Genomic DNA, 17,479 nt, shown 5'->3' with positions numbered 1-17,479 from the left:
TTTTTCTTATGACTCAGGGTGAAGTCTCTCTCAGGGAGGAGTGATAGGGAATGGCAAAGGACACACACTGTGGCAATTGGACAATTAAAATAGACATTCGGATGGTGGGTAAGAAGAACAAACTGGGGAGGAGGGTGGAGAGAATGGTGCGGCAATGAAGGAGTGAAAGCCCAGAATCCCTGTGAATGTTCATTGAAACTAATAAAATTTAATAATAATATAAAAAAAAATAAAGTATATTTGGGAAATGTGGCAATGTCATTAATATAAGTATCCCACATTGTAAATCCACTGGAGACCCAAAGGGATTTGCCTTTGTGGAATCTGAGACAAAAGAACAAGCAACAAATGTTATTGAGGAAGGTCCAAGATCCTCAAGATAGACCTGACAGAGAGAGAGATAGATCTCTACAAATGCAAAATGCCGAGCTCCCAGATCTAAAATTAGAAATATATTTCAGAAAGAAAACATTAAAGAAGTTGCCTATGAAAACAAAGGTAAGCTCATGATAATAAAATTTTATTTTGAATAATCTTATAGATAATCTTGCATTTTAAAGTGTCCAAATGAATTTTTAATACATCTATCAAGGTTTAGACTTTTCTACTATAGAGTAAAAGGATATTGGAGATAAAGATGGATCCCTCTTAAAAGCAAAAAGAAAGCACAAAGAAAAGCACAAAAGGAGACATAAAATGGAAGAGGAGTTTATATAATTAAGAGTAATATCAATGTAAGATTTACATAGATATTTCTGATAATGACCATATGTACTCTACCAAAGATACATATTAAAGAAACAGGCATCTAGATTTTGACATATTTTACTAATTTCTTGCTCACAATTGTTTCTCTTTTTTTAAAAAAAAAATAAAATCATAGTTCATACTGTGAAAATACATCTCAAGAAGTTCTTATGCAAATAAATCTGTAGCTTCAATATTCTGAGTCATTATATGTTTGTTCATAGCAATAGGCAAATACATAAAAAAGAAGATGAGCAAAATTAATGATGTAACATCTCCATCAAATAGAAAAAGAACAATGAGTTATTAGTGTAACCTCTAGAAGAAAGGAAATTATAAGGATAAGGGCTGAAATCAATGGGATAAAACTCAGAAAAATCAAGGAAACCATCTACAAAACCAGGAGCTAGTTTTTCAAAAGCTTTAATAAAATAGACAAACCATTGGCAAACTCAACAAAAGAAGACACACATAACTTGAATAATGCATGAAAGATGTGACATCTCAAAAGAACCAGCCAAAATTAAATCAATAATAAGAGAATATTATGGAAAACCTATACTCTGATATATTGGAAAACAAGAAAATTTGAAAAATGAAATGGAATATGTGAACATTGCCATTGTTGGCATTAGTGAGATGAGATGAACCAACTTTGGCCACTTTGAATCATATGGTACACTATGCTGGGAATGAAAAACAGAAGAAGAATAGTGTTTCATTCATAGTAAAAAAGTCAATTTCAAGTTCTATTCTGAAACACAATGTTGTGAAAGATAGGCTATTATCCACACACATACAAGGAAGGCCTGTTGATATGATCTTATTCAAATATACCCTCCTACATCTAGAGCCAAAGAGGGAGAAATTGAAAATTTTTACCAACTCTTGCACTCCAAAATGGACCAAAGATACACTCAAGATGCATCAATGACAACTGGTGACTTGAATGCAAGAGTTAGCAACAATGAAGAAGGAATAGTAGTTGGAAAATATGGACATGGTGTTAGAAATGAGGCTGGAAATAGAATGATCTAATTTCGTATTTTCAATGATTTATCCATTGTAAATACATTTTTAAAAGACACAAATGGCAACTTTATATATGGGCCTTACCTGATGGGCTTCATAGGAATCAGAATGACTATAATTGTGGGATAAATTGTGGAGGAGCTTAATATCAGCAATAAAAACTAGGCCAGGGCAGACTATGGGTCAGACCGTGGGTCAGACCATCAAATACTCATGTGCAAGGTCAAGTTGAAGCTGAAAGAAATAAAAATAAATCCAGGAGACCTGAGATATGATCTTGAATATGTTCCATCTTAATTTCAAGATCATCTTAACAATTGTTTTGAAACACTGAATGACAATGATCAAAGATCATATGTACTATAAGATGGTATCATCCATGAAGAAAGCAAAAGGTCATCACAAAGACAGGGGAGAGGGTGGAGAAGCTGAAATGGATGTCAGAAAGAGATTTTTAAAATTGCATCAGAGCACCAAGAAGCCAAAACAAGGGAAAACATGCCAGAGAAAAAAGCCAAAGAGAAGATTTCAAACGGCAGCTCAAGAAGACAAAGCATTATAATGGGATGTGCAAAGAGTTGGAATTTGAGAACAAAAAGGGAAGAACTCTCTCTGCATTTCTCAAGTTGAGAGAACTGAAAAACATTTATGTCCTGAGTCACAATATTGAAAGAAGCTATGGGCAATATACTGAATGACTCAGAGAGCATCAAAGGAAGACAGAGGGAATAAAAAAAAAAAAAAAATCACTGTACCAAAAAGAACTAACTAGACTGAAACTCACCAATAAACAAACATCCTGGCCCAAACTATCACCAATTCTACTTAAAATTTATTTCAGAAAATAGGAAACAAGGGAACCAGGCAAAAACATCATAAAAAAAAGAAACCTGTGGATCAATATGTCTCATGAATACAGATGCAAAAAATCCTTAACAAAATCCTGACCAGTAGAATCCAATAATATATTTAAAAAATAATTTATCTTGACCAAGTGTGATTTATAAGAGGTATGCAAGGATGATTCCACGTAAGAAAAATAATCAAGTAAATCATCATATTAACAAAACAAAGAAGAACTACATGATACTATCAGTTGATCCAGAAAAGGCCTTTTTTGAAAATTCAACACCTCTTCCTAATTAAACCACTCAACAAAATAGAAATAGAAGGGAATATTCTCAATTTAGTAAAAAGTATATATGCAAAACCAAAAGCCAACATCATTTTCAAGGGAGAAAGTCATTCCCCTTGTGAACAGGGACCAGACAAGGATATCTACTATTACCACTTTTATTCAATATTTAGGGAGCTCTGGTAGCCTAGTGGTTAAGAAGATGTGCTGCAATCCCAAAAGTATATCATTCAAGTCCACCAAACGTTTTGTGGGGAAAAGGATGGGCAATTTCCTTCCATGCACTTCAGTATTTTATTGGAAGTACTACCCTCTATGAGATGGATTGATTCGGTGACTGGGGTAATCGGGGTGGATGTGTCAGAGGCAGTGCGGTTGGCGCAGGATAGGGCAGGGTTTAGGGCTGTTGTGCATAGGGTCGCTATGAGTCGCACATAACAACAACACTAGCTAAGGCAATAAGACAAGAGAAGTAAATAGGAGGCATCCAAATTGGCAAAGAGGTAGCAAAACTGTTGTTATATGCTAAAGATGCAATAGCGTACACAGAAAACTCAAAAGACTCAACAAAAAAAACACATTAGATCTAGTAGGCCAATTTAATAGAGTGGCAGAAAACAATATACAAAAATCAGTGAAATTTCTTTACAGCAATAAAGAAAGCATGGAAAAGGAAAATAAGAAAGTAATGCTACTTACAATATCCAACCAACAGATTAAATACCTAAGAATGCATCTAAATAAAAAGATAAAAGATCTTTATAATTGAAATTACAAAAAACTACTCTAAGTAACAATAAGAGACCTAGTTAAATGAAATATATCCCCTGTTCATGGATAGGAAGACAATCTTACCAACAGTAATCTATATGTTCAATACAATCCCAGTACAGATACCATACCAAACATACCAAACTTTAAAGAGCAATGTAAAGGCAATTTTCAGTTTTTTATTGAAATGAAAGAAACTCCAAATAAACCAACCACTTCTGAAACATAAAAATGAAATGGAAAGCATAGAAATCCCTGATCTCAACATACACTATACAGTCATAGTAACCAAAAGAGCATGGGAAATGGTCCAATGACAGACACATAGACCAATTAAGTAGAATAAAGAACTCAGAAATCAACCCATTCACCTATTGTCAATTTGTATTTTACAAGGATTCAAATCTATCAAATTGGGAAACAACACCTCGTCAACAAATGGTGCTCATTAACTGGACATCTACCTGCAGAAAATTAAAATAGAAACCACATCTCACACCACATACAAAAATAAATTCAAAGTTAATTGTTGCAGACAAAGAGTAAAGCAACCAGGAGAGAGATAGAACAGAGAACATAAACGACATGGGGACAACAGCTCCAATGACTGAAGGGCTCAAGCCACACCTTTCTATGTATTTATTGAGAATCAGGGGAAGCAAATCATAAAGAGAATTCAATGCCAATGAAGCCAAGCTCTTTCTACTGAAAACTTTAGCTTGACTCAGGAGGAAGGAATCAGCAAATGCAATGCAAGAATCCTGTAAACACTTAAGGATGGCCTTAGTGACTCAGGGTGAATTCCAGCTTTTACCCCGCCTCCCCCACATCCTGAAATAGCATTTGGTTTATTACAAATATTTAGTATTGGCTTCCTATAGTTAATCAGAGACCTACGGATAAAACGCCAAACCATAAAAATCACAAGTGACTCAATCAGATCAAATTTAGAAGCCCTAGCAGATGGTATAAGTTGTTGTTCTGTTGATTACCTTCGAATTGAGCACAACTCATAGTGACCCTATGGCCTGAAGCCCCTTTACAACTATCGACATTTATCAAAGTTCATAGAGTTTCCAAAGACATATTATTTAGGAAGTGGATGACACTCCTGCTTCCAAACCTATAGTATGTTATTGTTGTTATGTGCCATTGAATATCCTGTGATGTATAGCAACCCTATATTCCCTGTTCTGAGCCAGTCTCACTAATTCTGACACACCAACCCCATAGCCCCACTTACTATATCAATCCATCTCATCCAGGGTCTCCCTCTCCTGTGTTGTCCCTCCACACTTCTGAGCATGATGTCCTTCTCTAAGGACTGATCTCTTCTGGCCACAAAGTAAGTGCCCAAAGTAAGTGAGGCAGAGCTTAAAAATTCTAGCCTCCAAGGAGAGATTTGGCTTCACCCTCTCCAAGACAGACATATTTGTTTTTTGGCAGTCCATGGTATGCTCAAGACTCTTCTCCAGCACTGCAACTTGAAAGTATCTATTCTTCTCCTGTCATCCTTCGTCATAGCCCAGCTCTCTGAAGCATAACAAGTAATCGAGAAGAACTTGGACTGGATTAGGCACACCTTTGTATCTAGATTGACATTGTTTCTCTTTAGCACTCTGAAGAGGTTCATGACAGCAGATTTTCCCAATTCAATTCATCTTTTGATTTCCTGACTGTTGGTCTTAAGAGTGTTGATTGCAGCTCTGAGCAAGCTGTAATTGCTAACAACCTCAATTTCCTCTTCATCTAATATGGTGCTGCCAATTGGACCAGTGGTGAGAATCTTTGTCTTTTTGATGTTGAGCTTCAATCTATACTGAAGACTATACTACTTGGCCTTTTGCAGCAAGTGCTTCAAGTCTTCTTCAGTTTCAGCAAGCAAGGTTGTGATGGTATAAAGTAGGTTTGCAAATATAGCCAGAAATGCACAGTCACGAGAGAATGAAATCAATGAATGGGCCCTCTGAAAATCAAGTTCCTGTGTGCATCAAAAACTTCTTTCAGTACAGTGAAAAGAAAGTCTACAGACTGGGGGTGGTGGGAACCATTTGGTAATAGCATTTCAGACAAAGGTCTCATAACTAAAGTTTATAGCATATTATAGGACCTCCACAAGAAATTGGAGAAGATAAAACTTTCTACAGACATATCTGTTCTTTTGGTAGTCCATTTGGTCTTTGGCATTCTTCTCCAGCACCACAGTTCAAAGGCATTAATTATTTTTCTGTCATTTTTAGCTTTGTCTCACATACCTAGGGCATGTTGGTTGGAGAGGTTACTCCTTGGAGAGGGACATCATGCTTGGAAAAGTGGAAGGATAGAGAAAGAGAGGAAGGCTTTCAACCAGGTGAGGTGACATGGTGACTACAGCAATGGGCTTGATTGTGTCAGAAAGCGTGAAGACGGCATGGGATAGGACAGTGTTCAGACTAGTTGTTCATAGGATCACTGTGAGTTGTACTTGACTTGATGGTATGTAATAACAACAACCACAAGAAAAAGCCTGGCAATCCCTTAGCAAAATAGGCAAAAACCATAAAATAAGAAAGACATTGAGTGGCCAACAGACACATGAAGATATGCTCAAAATCACAGACAATCAGATGCAAATCAAAACAACAATGAAATGCTATCTCACCCCAGTAGCATAGCAAAGTTTAACAGGACAGCAAACAATAAATGTTGGAGAGGATATGGAGAGGTTGGAACTCTCATATACTGTTGGTAAGATTGTAGATTGGTACAACCACTCTGCAAGGCAGTGTAGCATTTCCTCAAAAAGTTGATCATAGAAATCCCATATGACTAAGCTATCCCACTGGGGAATATACCCAAAGGGAATCAGAACCGAGATACAATGGAGACATGTATGCCTATGAAAACAGTGTTATTCACAACAAATGGAAGACAAAACAAGAAAGCGGCAGTAGCCCAAATGCCCATCAACAAACGAATGGATTGAAAAGTTGTGATACATTCACACAATGGAATATTATGCAGCACTAGGGAACAACATTTGTGAAAGGCTATGTAACATGGGAGAATCTAGAAAGCATTATGCTGCATGAATTCAGTCTCATAAATGCAAACACTGCATGAGATCATCATTATAAAAATAGGATATTTGAGCATGATGTATATAAATGTTCATAAGGGGAAGGAGAAGGGGGAAATGGGAAAGGAAGGAAATAACTAAGATATCAGAAGTCAGTGGGCAGAGGGAGGGTAAAGAATAGGATATATTCAATGGGGACTTGAAAAGACAAAGTGATGATAGGCATAGGTTAATAGTAATTATCTAAAATACAATACATATAAATGTATACAATGTAATGTACATGAATAAAACAAAATGGAAATGAAAAATATATAAAGCACAATGCACATGCATGAAATGCAATGTCCATGAGTATGCAAACCAATAAAAATATGAACAACATACTTGTTGGATGAATAAATGGATGTGAGCTCCAGTTTCTTTATTCATAGGTGAGCACATTTCTGAAAATAAATGTGGGGCAATGTCAAGAAGCTAAGCAGGATGTTGGCTTCTTCATCACCACAAGCACTACCTACGTGATAACTTGGATCTGAAATAGAGGGAAGATCATGATATGTTATTAACTTTTGCCACTGAAAGCAAAGTAATATTATGTTCTTCCCAGATGAAAATCATAAAGCCCTGAAAACATATTTATTCTTGGAAACATACTTATCCTACATGAACAAGTGTAAACAAAAGTTGGAAACACTTCACCACAATTAATTCTGTAGGCCCTGGGATCAGACACTCTCCCTACATCTGTCCAGATATATATATATTCCTATAGACACAGTGACACAGTAATATGGTTTGTTGTTTTGTGGTTTGTTCCCCCCCCCCCATGGGTAGTAAGATATAGTTGTGGTAAGTAGATGAAATAGTAATCCTAGTATCATTGAGTAATTTACTTCAGTAGCTACATCGTAATGTCCTAAAGCCAGATGTCCAGGCTGCCAAATTGAACAGTGAAACTGCCTAATCCTTGAATTATTGGAAGTCTAGGAAAACAAACCATCTTTGCTTTTGTATGTTTAAAAAAAATGAGGTTCACATTCCCAGTTCCCCTAATGCTGATTTATTCAAGGGTTTTATTAATCCTGTGATGGATAGTCTAAGAAAACCACTTAGAAAGACATGCAGGAATACTGAAGGTCATTCTTTTAAAAAAAATTACTAAAACACATGTGGAAGCATTTTGCTTTGCTTTTTAATGATTATATCTTAGCAAGGAGAAAGTGGCATGAAAGCCTAAATCAGGAGGTGCTGTTCAAGAAACCTGGAGGAAAGGCAGTTTACTAAAGTCATTCAGAGAACATCCCAGGTAATGGGAGAAATAAATACTCAGTTTTTATGCCATTGTTTTGGCACTAGCAATATCTAAGAATTTCATTCTGCCATATCTTTAAAATAGGGAAATCTTGGCCGGCTGTAATAAAACGGCTTAAAACATAAGTAAATTAACCATATGACCTGCTGAACAGCTTGACATCACCATCACGGTCAACATCATCCCCACCTCATTTCTAATTTTTTCAATATAGCACATTGATAGAGAAATAATACTCATGTCTGTCATACAGACCAGTTCCAGGAAAAATAAAAGTTTAGAGGAACAATTTTAAATAACAATCAGGCATGACTGCTATAATTGTCATTTTAAAACAAAATAAAAACTTATTTTGTACATTCCAACCTGCTGATCCTTGTACTATTGGTGGTTTTACATCATGTCTGTGTAACTTTTGGTTATAATAACTTGGATGCTGTGGAAATATTTTTAATAATTTATTGGACAACCAGATTAGCATTTCTCATTTTAAAATTTGACAGAGTACAACACAATTTTCATCTAAATTCAAGCAGAAGGTCTTGGTTGGACTATTTTTTTCCTACTGCTCTTTTAATTTTTGCTAACGACCCTTGTAACCACATGCACATAATCTATTTCCTTCTAGATCGTTCTCTACATACCAAAAACACTAGACTTTTTCTCTAAATGGCTTGCAGTCTGATATACTAGGGTATACTTGAGTCTGGTATACTAGGGTGCACCAATGCTTAAGGGGAATTTGCTAAAATGTGGCTATTTGGCAGGATACATTAGAGTGTGGGCATGCAGTACAGAGTAGAGTCAAAATGAGAATTGCATTGGCTTGGATATTGACCGGCACTGCTGGATCTGTTCTCCCCACACTGCCAAGACAAAACAGAATCTTGAGGTGTTAAAGAGTTCCAAATACGACTTGGCGCTCACTGTGACTATTACTGGTCAACATAGGAAGCTAGAATGAATTTTAAATATCTTTGTGTACTGAATAGTGGGCTTATAGAAGTAACTTACTTTGTGGGGGTCTTTTTTTAAATAGGTTAACTAATATTTACACACACACACACACACACACACACACACACACACACACACACACACATATATATATATATATATACACACCTTCTCCAGATTAATACATCAATGACTTTAAAAGAGAACTTTGTTCCCTTACTACTAGGAAATTCACATTAAAACAAGTCACCATCTGGGCAAGGTCAGAATGAAAAGACCTTTCCTGAATTCAGTAAGGTTGATTGATGGAACGAGCTTCACCTATGAACTTCCCACCTTTGATAGCGTTTTTAGCCACAGATAGATAAAAAGTTGAAAGCATTGGTAGGTCTGGCAGAAGTACTGATCCTTCTAGGGGGGTAAGGATTTAAAAAAAAAAAACTATCTTTCAAAATTTCCAAATAGGAAAATCTTATAGCTAACCTGAATTTTAATTGGATGTTTCCTGCAAAGCAAACTTAAGGCAAGAATAGGTCATTTACAAACTTTTGTTGATGTCTGAGTTTTTGTTTTTGTTTTTACCTAGACCTTCAGCTTCAAAATTCTCTTTCTTGTATTTCTGGTTAATAGTATATGTCAGGCTTTTCTTTTTCAAAATCTTGGTAAAACAAGATAGTGCAGCATCTCACTACCACCTAACTGGGGCTAGATTAAAACCTCCAGTGAAATGCCCCTTTTGGGTTCGCTGCAACAACTCCCTCCAAAGACGCTACCAGCGTGTACATTCTCTGCCTCTCTTTCTTTGGATAGTGTATCGTTCATAATAGTGTTGATAATGAGTCATAAGATGTACCTACCGATTTTAAATGTTTTAAATATTTTTAAATTATTAGTTTTAATGAACGTTTACAGAGCTTTTGGATTTTTCATTCTTTCATTGATGCACTTTTCTCCTTGCGCACCCTGCCCCCGTAGTTTGCTCTTCTCTTTGAAAAGTAAAAATAAATAAATAAATAAATAAAAATTCTTTCATTGTTATACAATACCTCCCTCTAAGTCCAGTCCACTATTTCATGACAGGAGTCCAGAATGAAGGCTGCATAGTCCCTGCCAGTTTTGCTGTTGTTAGGTGCCGCCGAGTTGAGAAGGACCCACAGAAACCCTATGAATAACTCCTGTACCGTCTTCACACTGAAAGACCCTAATCTAGGGCTTTTCCCAGAACGGCCGCGACCCCGAGCAACTCACACCAGATCCACTCGCTGCAATCACAAGAGGCTTTATTGACGAAGCTTCGGGACGACTTTTATCTCACATGTGAGACAGGGAAGTCGACCCTGAGCCTCAAAAAGCAAGGGAATTTATACTAGGTCTAGGGGTTCTTTGGCGTAGAGATAGCTCATTGGCTCTTTGGAAGAGGAGAAGTTCAATTTTAGGTCAGGTGCCTGCTGCCGACATTAGTTAAAATATGGTTTTTGCCAGTAATTGTTTCTTCAGTTTGTGGTCAGCTAGTTCCTGGAACACAAACATTCACACAAGATCAAAGGTATAGGTTCATACAATACTGATCAAAGGTATAGGTTTTTACAATACAGATCAAAGGTATGGGTTCTTACAATACAGATCAAAGGTATGGGTTTGGGGACATTATTATTATTTTAAATTTTCCTTTCAACACTTTCTGACACATTAGGGCCCATTGCGGCAGTCACCATGTCAACCCACCTGTTCGATGGTCTTCCTCTCCTTCCTCAACCCTGTACCTTTCCTAGCATTAGGTACCTCTCCAAGGAGTAGCCTCTCCTAGAAACATGTCCGAAGTTGGTGAGATGAAGCCTCATCATCCTTGCCTCCGAAGAGCACTGTGTCGGTACCCTCTCTAAACATATTTGTTTGTTCTTTTGGAAGTCCATGGGATGTTTAGTATCCTCCAACACCACAGCTCAAAGGCATCAATTCTTCTCCTGTCATCCTTATTTGTTGTCCAGCTCTCAAATGCATAGCAAGTGATTGGAAAGGCCATGGCCTGATTAGTCCTCAAACAGACATCTATATTTCTCAATAATTTGGAGAAGTTTCTAGCTGCAGATTTTCCCAGTGCAATGCATCTCTTGATTTCCTGACTGCTGGTTGCAAGGGTGCCAATTGTGGATCCAAGTAAGATGAAGTTATTGACAAAAATGATACCATTTTAGCACTCTACATATATTAACTCAATCGTTGTGTATTTGTGATTCTGTACCTGCAATAGATGAGACAAGTAAGTTGCAAAGATATTATTTACTTGACTTTAAAATTCCAGCAGGTTTATGGAAATAAACTTATAAAATGCTCTATATATTTTTTTATAAAAGGTGATCAGCTGCTCTCCGGTGGATGCTGCTGTGTCAGCACGCGGGAGCCCGGGTTCAAACTCGAAATAAACATTGTTAATTTGGCTAAAAAAAAAAAAAAAGGTGATCAGCTAAGAAAAATTTATCTTAAAAATAATTGGGAAGTTCTTACCAATTTTAAATGTCCCATAGTGATTATTTAGCTTAGCAGTAAGAACTTTAATAGACAATAATTTGTTTTTCATTCAAAATTGAAATAATGGTTTGCCAACAGTATTTTAATTCTTCTATTCTAGCTTGTGAAAAGAAAAAGACAGTTAAATGGTAGATGGGCTAGAGAGTAAAAGTAAATTACTAAATAAATATCAAGAGGATTCTAAGGTCTAGATTAGAAACACCTCCTGAACCAGACAGCTTTCCATTGGCAAACATTTCAGGGTTGTTACCAGTGTCTACAATGATGCTTCATTTTCTATTCATGTACAGCCATTGTTAACAAAACACCGCTAGCCCTCCCCTCTTTTTTCTAAGCTTTCCTTCATACATCGCTCTGCTATTTTTATTCAAGTCATTCATTTTATCTTGAACTTGAAGTCAATTACATAAAAAAGTTCATTGTGCTTTACAAAATCAATAAAACAACAATATTTTGTAGAGATATTAAAAACTGTAATTATCCATGTAAACTTCCTCAGTAATGAGCGCTGGCTAACCTCAATATTGTTCTTCTTGTAATATTATCAAAGGAGATCAAAGCGTATCATTCGAACTATGGATTTGATTCTATTGTACTCTGCATGGATTTGATTCAAAGCAGTTTGTGTTCATTGGCATTAAGAGCTGCAATTCAAATTAGTCTGTTCTTTGAGTTATAATACTCTACAGTACTGTACAACTTTACAAAAGACATAATAACAAATTACGCCTAACGTCTAAGAATTAGCTATGTCTCTCCATTCAAATAAGCCTACATTTTTGTTTTGTTTGCATTTTTAAAAATGCTAGCAATTTATCTGATGCTCTTTTCTACATTCCTTTATCTCAAAGTCAGTCGTATTTATTGAGTTTAATTATGTGTTAGGAACTCTCAAGGGTGACCTTACATCAACTTTATTAACGCGACTTAGCTGTTGTTAGCTTGGTTCCAATTTAGGCCCAGCAGAAGCAAACTTAACCCTTTCTGTGCTACCCTCAGCTGTGCCTAGTTACTTTGACAGTCCGTCTTTGATTCCCCCCCCCCTTTTTCATTCATCCTCTATTTTATCAAACATGATGACATTTCCAGGGAATCCTAATAACATGCCTCAAGTATGTGAGTTGAAGCTTCACCATCCTTATCTCCAAGCAACATTCTGGTTGCACTTTGTTCTTCTGAGCGTCTCTGGTATGGTCAGTATTCTTCACCAAAACCACAGTTCAAAGGTCTCAATTCCTATTCTGTGTTCTTTAAACCTAAGAATAAAGTGTCATTTTTTTAATGCAACATTTTCAGTTAAGAAAGGCAAGTCTTAGATTTAAAAAGTTGTCTACTATTGGTAGACTATAGGTCGTATTCTGGAGAACAGATTTCCTAACCAAAGTATCTACAACTCTATTACCAATTAGTTAAAATAAATCATGTTATCACCAAGTACAACAGTAAGGGTAGCTGTTAGAGTACGAAAACCATATGTCCAATGTCCAAATAACTATCTATTTAACCCTTCGTGCCATCTAAATGTTCAAGAACGTTAGGGATGTTAATATTTTCAACCACCAAAACATTTTCTTACTTATTTGCATTGAATATACTTTTCCATGGTGAAGGAAGGGCAATCTCCTTCTGCGTGATTAACGGCTTCTAAAATCCATGGGAGAAACAGTTATGGGTCGATTCTGACTCAGTGGTATGTAACAAAAACAACTTAAATTTATAGGGAATTAATTGCTGTGTTGTTGTTATGTGCCATCGATTTGCCTGCGACTCACAGTGACCCTATGTACAATATTTCTCAACCCTGCCCAGTTCTAAGCTACACTCGCTGACTCTGACACATCTACTTCCATCACCCCAGTTACTGTGTCAATCCATCTCCTCTGGGGTCTTCCTCTCCTACTTTGTTTTTGCTGTGCTTTGTTGTTGTTTGTTAGTTTTTTAAAAATTTTAAATTAGGATATCACATGGCAGCACTGGTATGGTAGCCTAATGGTAAGGACTTGTGCTGTCAACCCAAAGGCACGTAGCTTGAGTGTGCCAGCTGTTCCCCAGTAGAATGATGCATTGTCAACTCAGTGTGGCTTACTGCCTTTGGAAACCCACAGGAGGGTCAACTATGAGTCAGTCTCAACTCAACAGTACACAACAACAACTCCTGGGAGAGAAGTAGGACACACTTCTTAAATAGTTTCACATGAAAGAAACTTTTGTAAATTGGAATGCCTATTAAGAAGAAAGAAATAGAAGTGCCTATCCATAAAGTGTATCTAAGATACAGCATATGAAGTAGTGAAAAGGATACAGGGTAAGAAATACTGAAAAGAAGGAGAATGTGTTGAAAAACCTGCACATTCTTAGATACATCACCACTCTTCTGTCTTCTTTAGAACTATTCTTCAACTCTTCAGGAAAAAATAAAGATTATTTGAATGTAGAAACCATTTAAAATGTTACTGCCCATAGACTTTGATTAAAATAATCACTTGAAGGCATTCTATAATAAATTTGAAAAAAATTAATATGCAAATGACAATGTTGAGCAATAAAACTGTAAGTAGTTAGACGTAATTATCAGTATGGTGTCTGAGAAAATGAATGTAATTTTAAAGAAATAATTTGCAAAAAAGTGGTGAAATGATAAACAGTTTAAAAGAATACTTGAAAAATATCAAACCAAAAGTTTAGAAGAGGAAGCAAATAAGTAAAAATATTTAAAATATGTTGCATTATTTTGAAGGGGTGATTATTGAGAATTATTAATTCTTAATTATTTCCCTTACCTTCAATAATTTGGAGAGGTTTGTATCTGAAGACTTGCCCAATGTAATACATAGATTTCCTAGATGCTGGTACCAAGAGTGTTAATTGTGGATTTAAGTAAGATGAAGTTGTTGACAATTTCAATCCCTTCTCCATCCACCATGATGCTGCCTAGTGGTCCAATGGTAAGAATCTTTGTTTCCTTGACATTGAGATATAATCCATATTAAAGGCTGCATTCCTTGATCCTCTGCAACAAGTGCTTCAAGTACTCCTCGTTTTCAGCAAGCAAGTTTGTGTTATGTGCATGATGCACATTATTGATGTCTCCCTCTGCTCCTGATGCCCCATTTCTCTTTGTAGAGTTCAGCTTCTTGAATAATTTGCTCAGCATACAGATTGAATGGGTTTGGAGAGAGAATACAACCCTGACACACTCCTTTCTTAAATTTAAGCCTTGTAGTGTCCCTTGTTGTGTTTGCACAATGGCATCCTGGTCCAGGTATATGTTTCACATTAGTAATGTGATTATTGAGGAGTAATGATATCAGTTTGAAGACTAAGGTGCATCTGATTCAGGCCACAGTCTTCCCAATCACTTGCTATACATATGAGAGCTAGACAATGAATAGGGATGACAGAAGAAGAATTGATGCCTTTGAGTTGTATTGTTGGAGAAGAGCACTGAACATCCCATGGACCACAAAAAGAACAAATAAATATTTCTTGGAGAGGGTGAAACTGGAATGTTCTTTGGAAGCAAGGATGATGAGGTTCTGTCCCACATACTTCGGGCATGTTGCTAGAAGGGACTATTTCTTGGAGAGGGCCACGATGCTTGGAAGGGTGGAGGGTCAGCAAAGGAGAGGAAGACTCTTAACCAAGTGGATTGTCCTTGTGACCACCACAATGGTGGTCTCTAGTGTGTCAGGAAGCATGAAGATGGCACGGTTTAGGATGGGGTTCAGATCCACTGTTCTTTGAGTCACTATGAGTTGTACTCGATTTGACAGCACCTGACAATAAGAAAAAGAATTATGATTTTTTTCTACAATTGTTTCAATCAAGAGAACTAGAAATAGGACATATTACCTCCATGGCTATTGGACACTTCAGCACCATGACCAAAGAGCAAAGATATCTCATGTAATCTGAAGTAGCAAGAAAATATGAAAAATAAAATGTTTAAATGAGTTCAGTTTCAACGCCTATTTAATGACAGTCAAGATCATTCAATAAGTGGCTTTGTAAACTATTTTCTTTTTACCAAAGGTCTACTAGAACTTATGGTTCACCTTTTCCAAGTTCACTTTATTCTAAATTCAGAACTTCCTATTACTAGAAAATAGATTGATTTGCCAGTTGCCTCAACTCAAGTCCTTGCTGTCAAGTTGAACCAACTCATAGCTGATCCTCCGTGAGTTTTCAGAGACTGTAAATCACAAGAGAATACCTATCTTTCCCTCTCAGAACAACTGGTGGTTACACAATGAATAAAAACGACAGAAGAATTGATGCATTTGAGTTGTGATACTGGAGAGAAGAACTCAATATCTCATGAACTTCCAGAAGAAAATAGGGTTATGTTTTGGCAGAAGTGCAACCAAAATTCTCCAAATAGGGAAGGGTGGTGCAACTTCATCTAACATACTCCAGGTATATTGTTAGGAGGGACCAGTTCTTGGAAAAGGACATCATTCTGAGAGGCATAGAGATCTAAAGAGAGAAAGAAAGACCTCCAACAAGATGGAATGGCGCAGTGACTCTAACAATTGGTTCAGGCATATCAGAAATGGTGGACGTGGAGAAGGATAGGGCAGAGTACAGATCTAGTTTCTATAGGTTCACTATGAACTGTTGGAAGCAGGAGTGGCATCTACTTCCTAAACCACATGCCTCTGGAAACTCAATGAACTTTGATAAATGTTGATAGTTGTAGAGAGGGTACAGGCCTTTTGTTCGTAGGATCACTATGAGTCGTGCTCAACTCTAAGGCAATCAACAACAACAATGTGAACTGTACCTAGTAAATCAATGATACCCACAATAATATGAGGAAACACACATTACGGTGTTTGAATTCATTATGCCATCATTATAGATTGAAGGGTGGATAAGTATGTTCAGTTGATACTAAAACATTGTTTTTTTTTCTGCAGCAATGTTCAGGCTGGAACCTGAAAGTATTAATATTTTGCTGGGCAGCTGCATCCTCACATCTAAAGTCATCAGATGAGAGTAACAGTAAGGGTGAGTGACTTTGGGACCACAGTGGTCATCCAACATTTTGGTCTCAGCACCCCTTTATAGTCTGAAAAATGTTGAGTGCACTAAAGAGCCATCAATCATGAATCAAAGCCAACTTGACAGAATTAAACAACATTAACTCAAGAGCTGTCGAATGTGGATACTGATATTCTTCACATTAGGGAAGAAATTAGAAACTTAGAAACATTACTTAATTCTTTAACATAACAAAATTAAACCAATTGCATAGGAATATAAAAAATATTCTTAACAAAGTTTGTAAATATTAGAAAACATATGGCTATCTTAAGTTTTGCTGTTGTCTCATTTTAACAGTATCATTGCTTTGCTTTGATGTCTTAATAAAAGATAACTTGAATTTAACTTTCTGTGCTATCATTTTATTGAAGAATATGAAGAAATTCTATCTCACACAGACACAGAATTAAGAGGCAAAGAGGATTTTAATTGGCTTTTTAAACAATTGATCACACACCTTATAACATCTGGAGAAAACTCCAATGTGCTTTTAGGAGGTCCTATTCATCAATTTTATCCTCTCGCCAATGTATTTTTATAAGAAAGACACATAAAAGTCAAATCTTTCTTAATGCTATTTTGAATATAATTTTACTTTGAAAACCTCCAGAAAGGGCCTCATGAAGCGACCCAGCGGTCCCTGAACAACATTTAGAGAACCTCTGTCTAGAAGGTTATCCACAATGACCAGTTGAATCACAGTCAATTGTCACCGACCACCCGACTACGGTCGTGACAAGAAACTCAAGGGGTTTCTTGGTGAAGAGCAGGTGAGGGACGAAGTCGGCGAAAATGAGAGTCTGCACACCAGGATGATGTAGAGAGCTCTGATTTATTATGCTAAAAGCTTGCTTTTTATACATTTAAACTTGTTTAAACTTGACTTATA

This window comes from Elephantulus edwardii, unplaced genomic scaffold, assembly GCF_000299155.1.
Source record: "Elephantulus edwardii isolate Elephantulus edwardi_28Jun2011 unplaced genomic scaffold, EleEdw1.0 scaffold00077, whole genome shotgun sequence".
Lineage (NCBI taxonomy): Eukaryota > Metazoa > Chordata > Mammalia > Macroscelidea > Macroscelididae > Elephantulus > Elephantulus edwardii.
Note: the sequence above shows the minus strand (reverse complement) of the source record.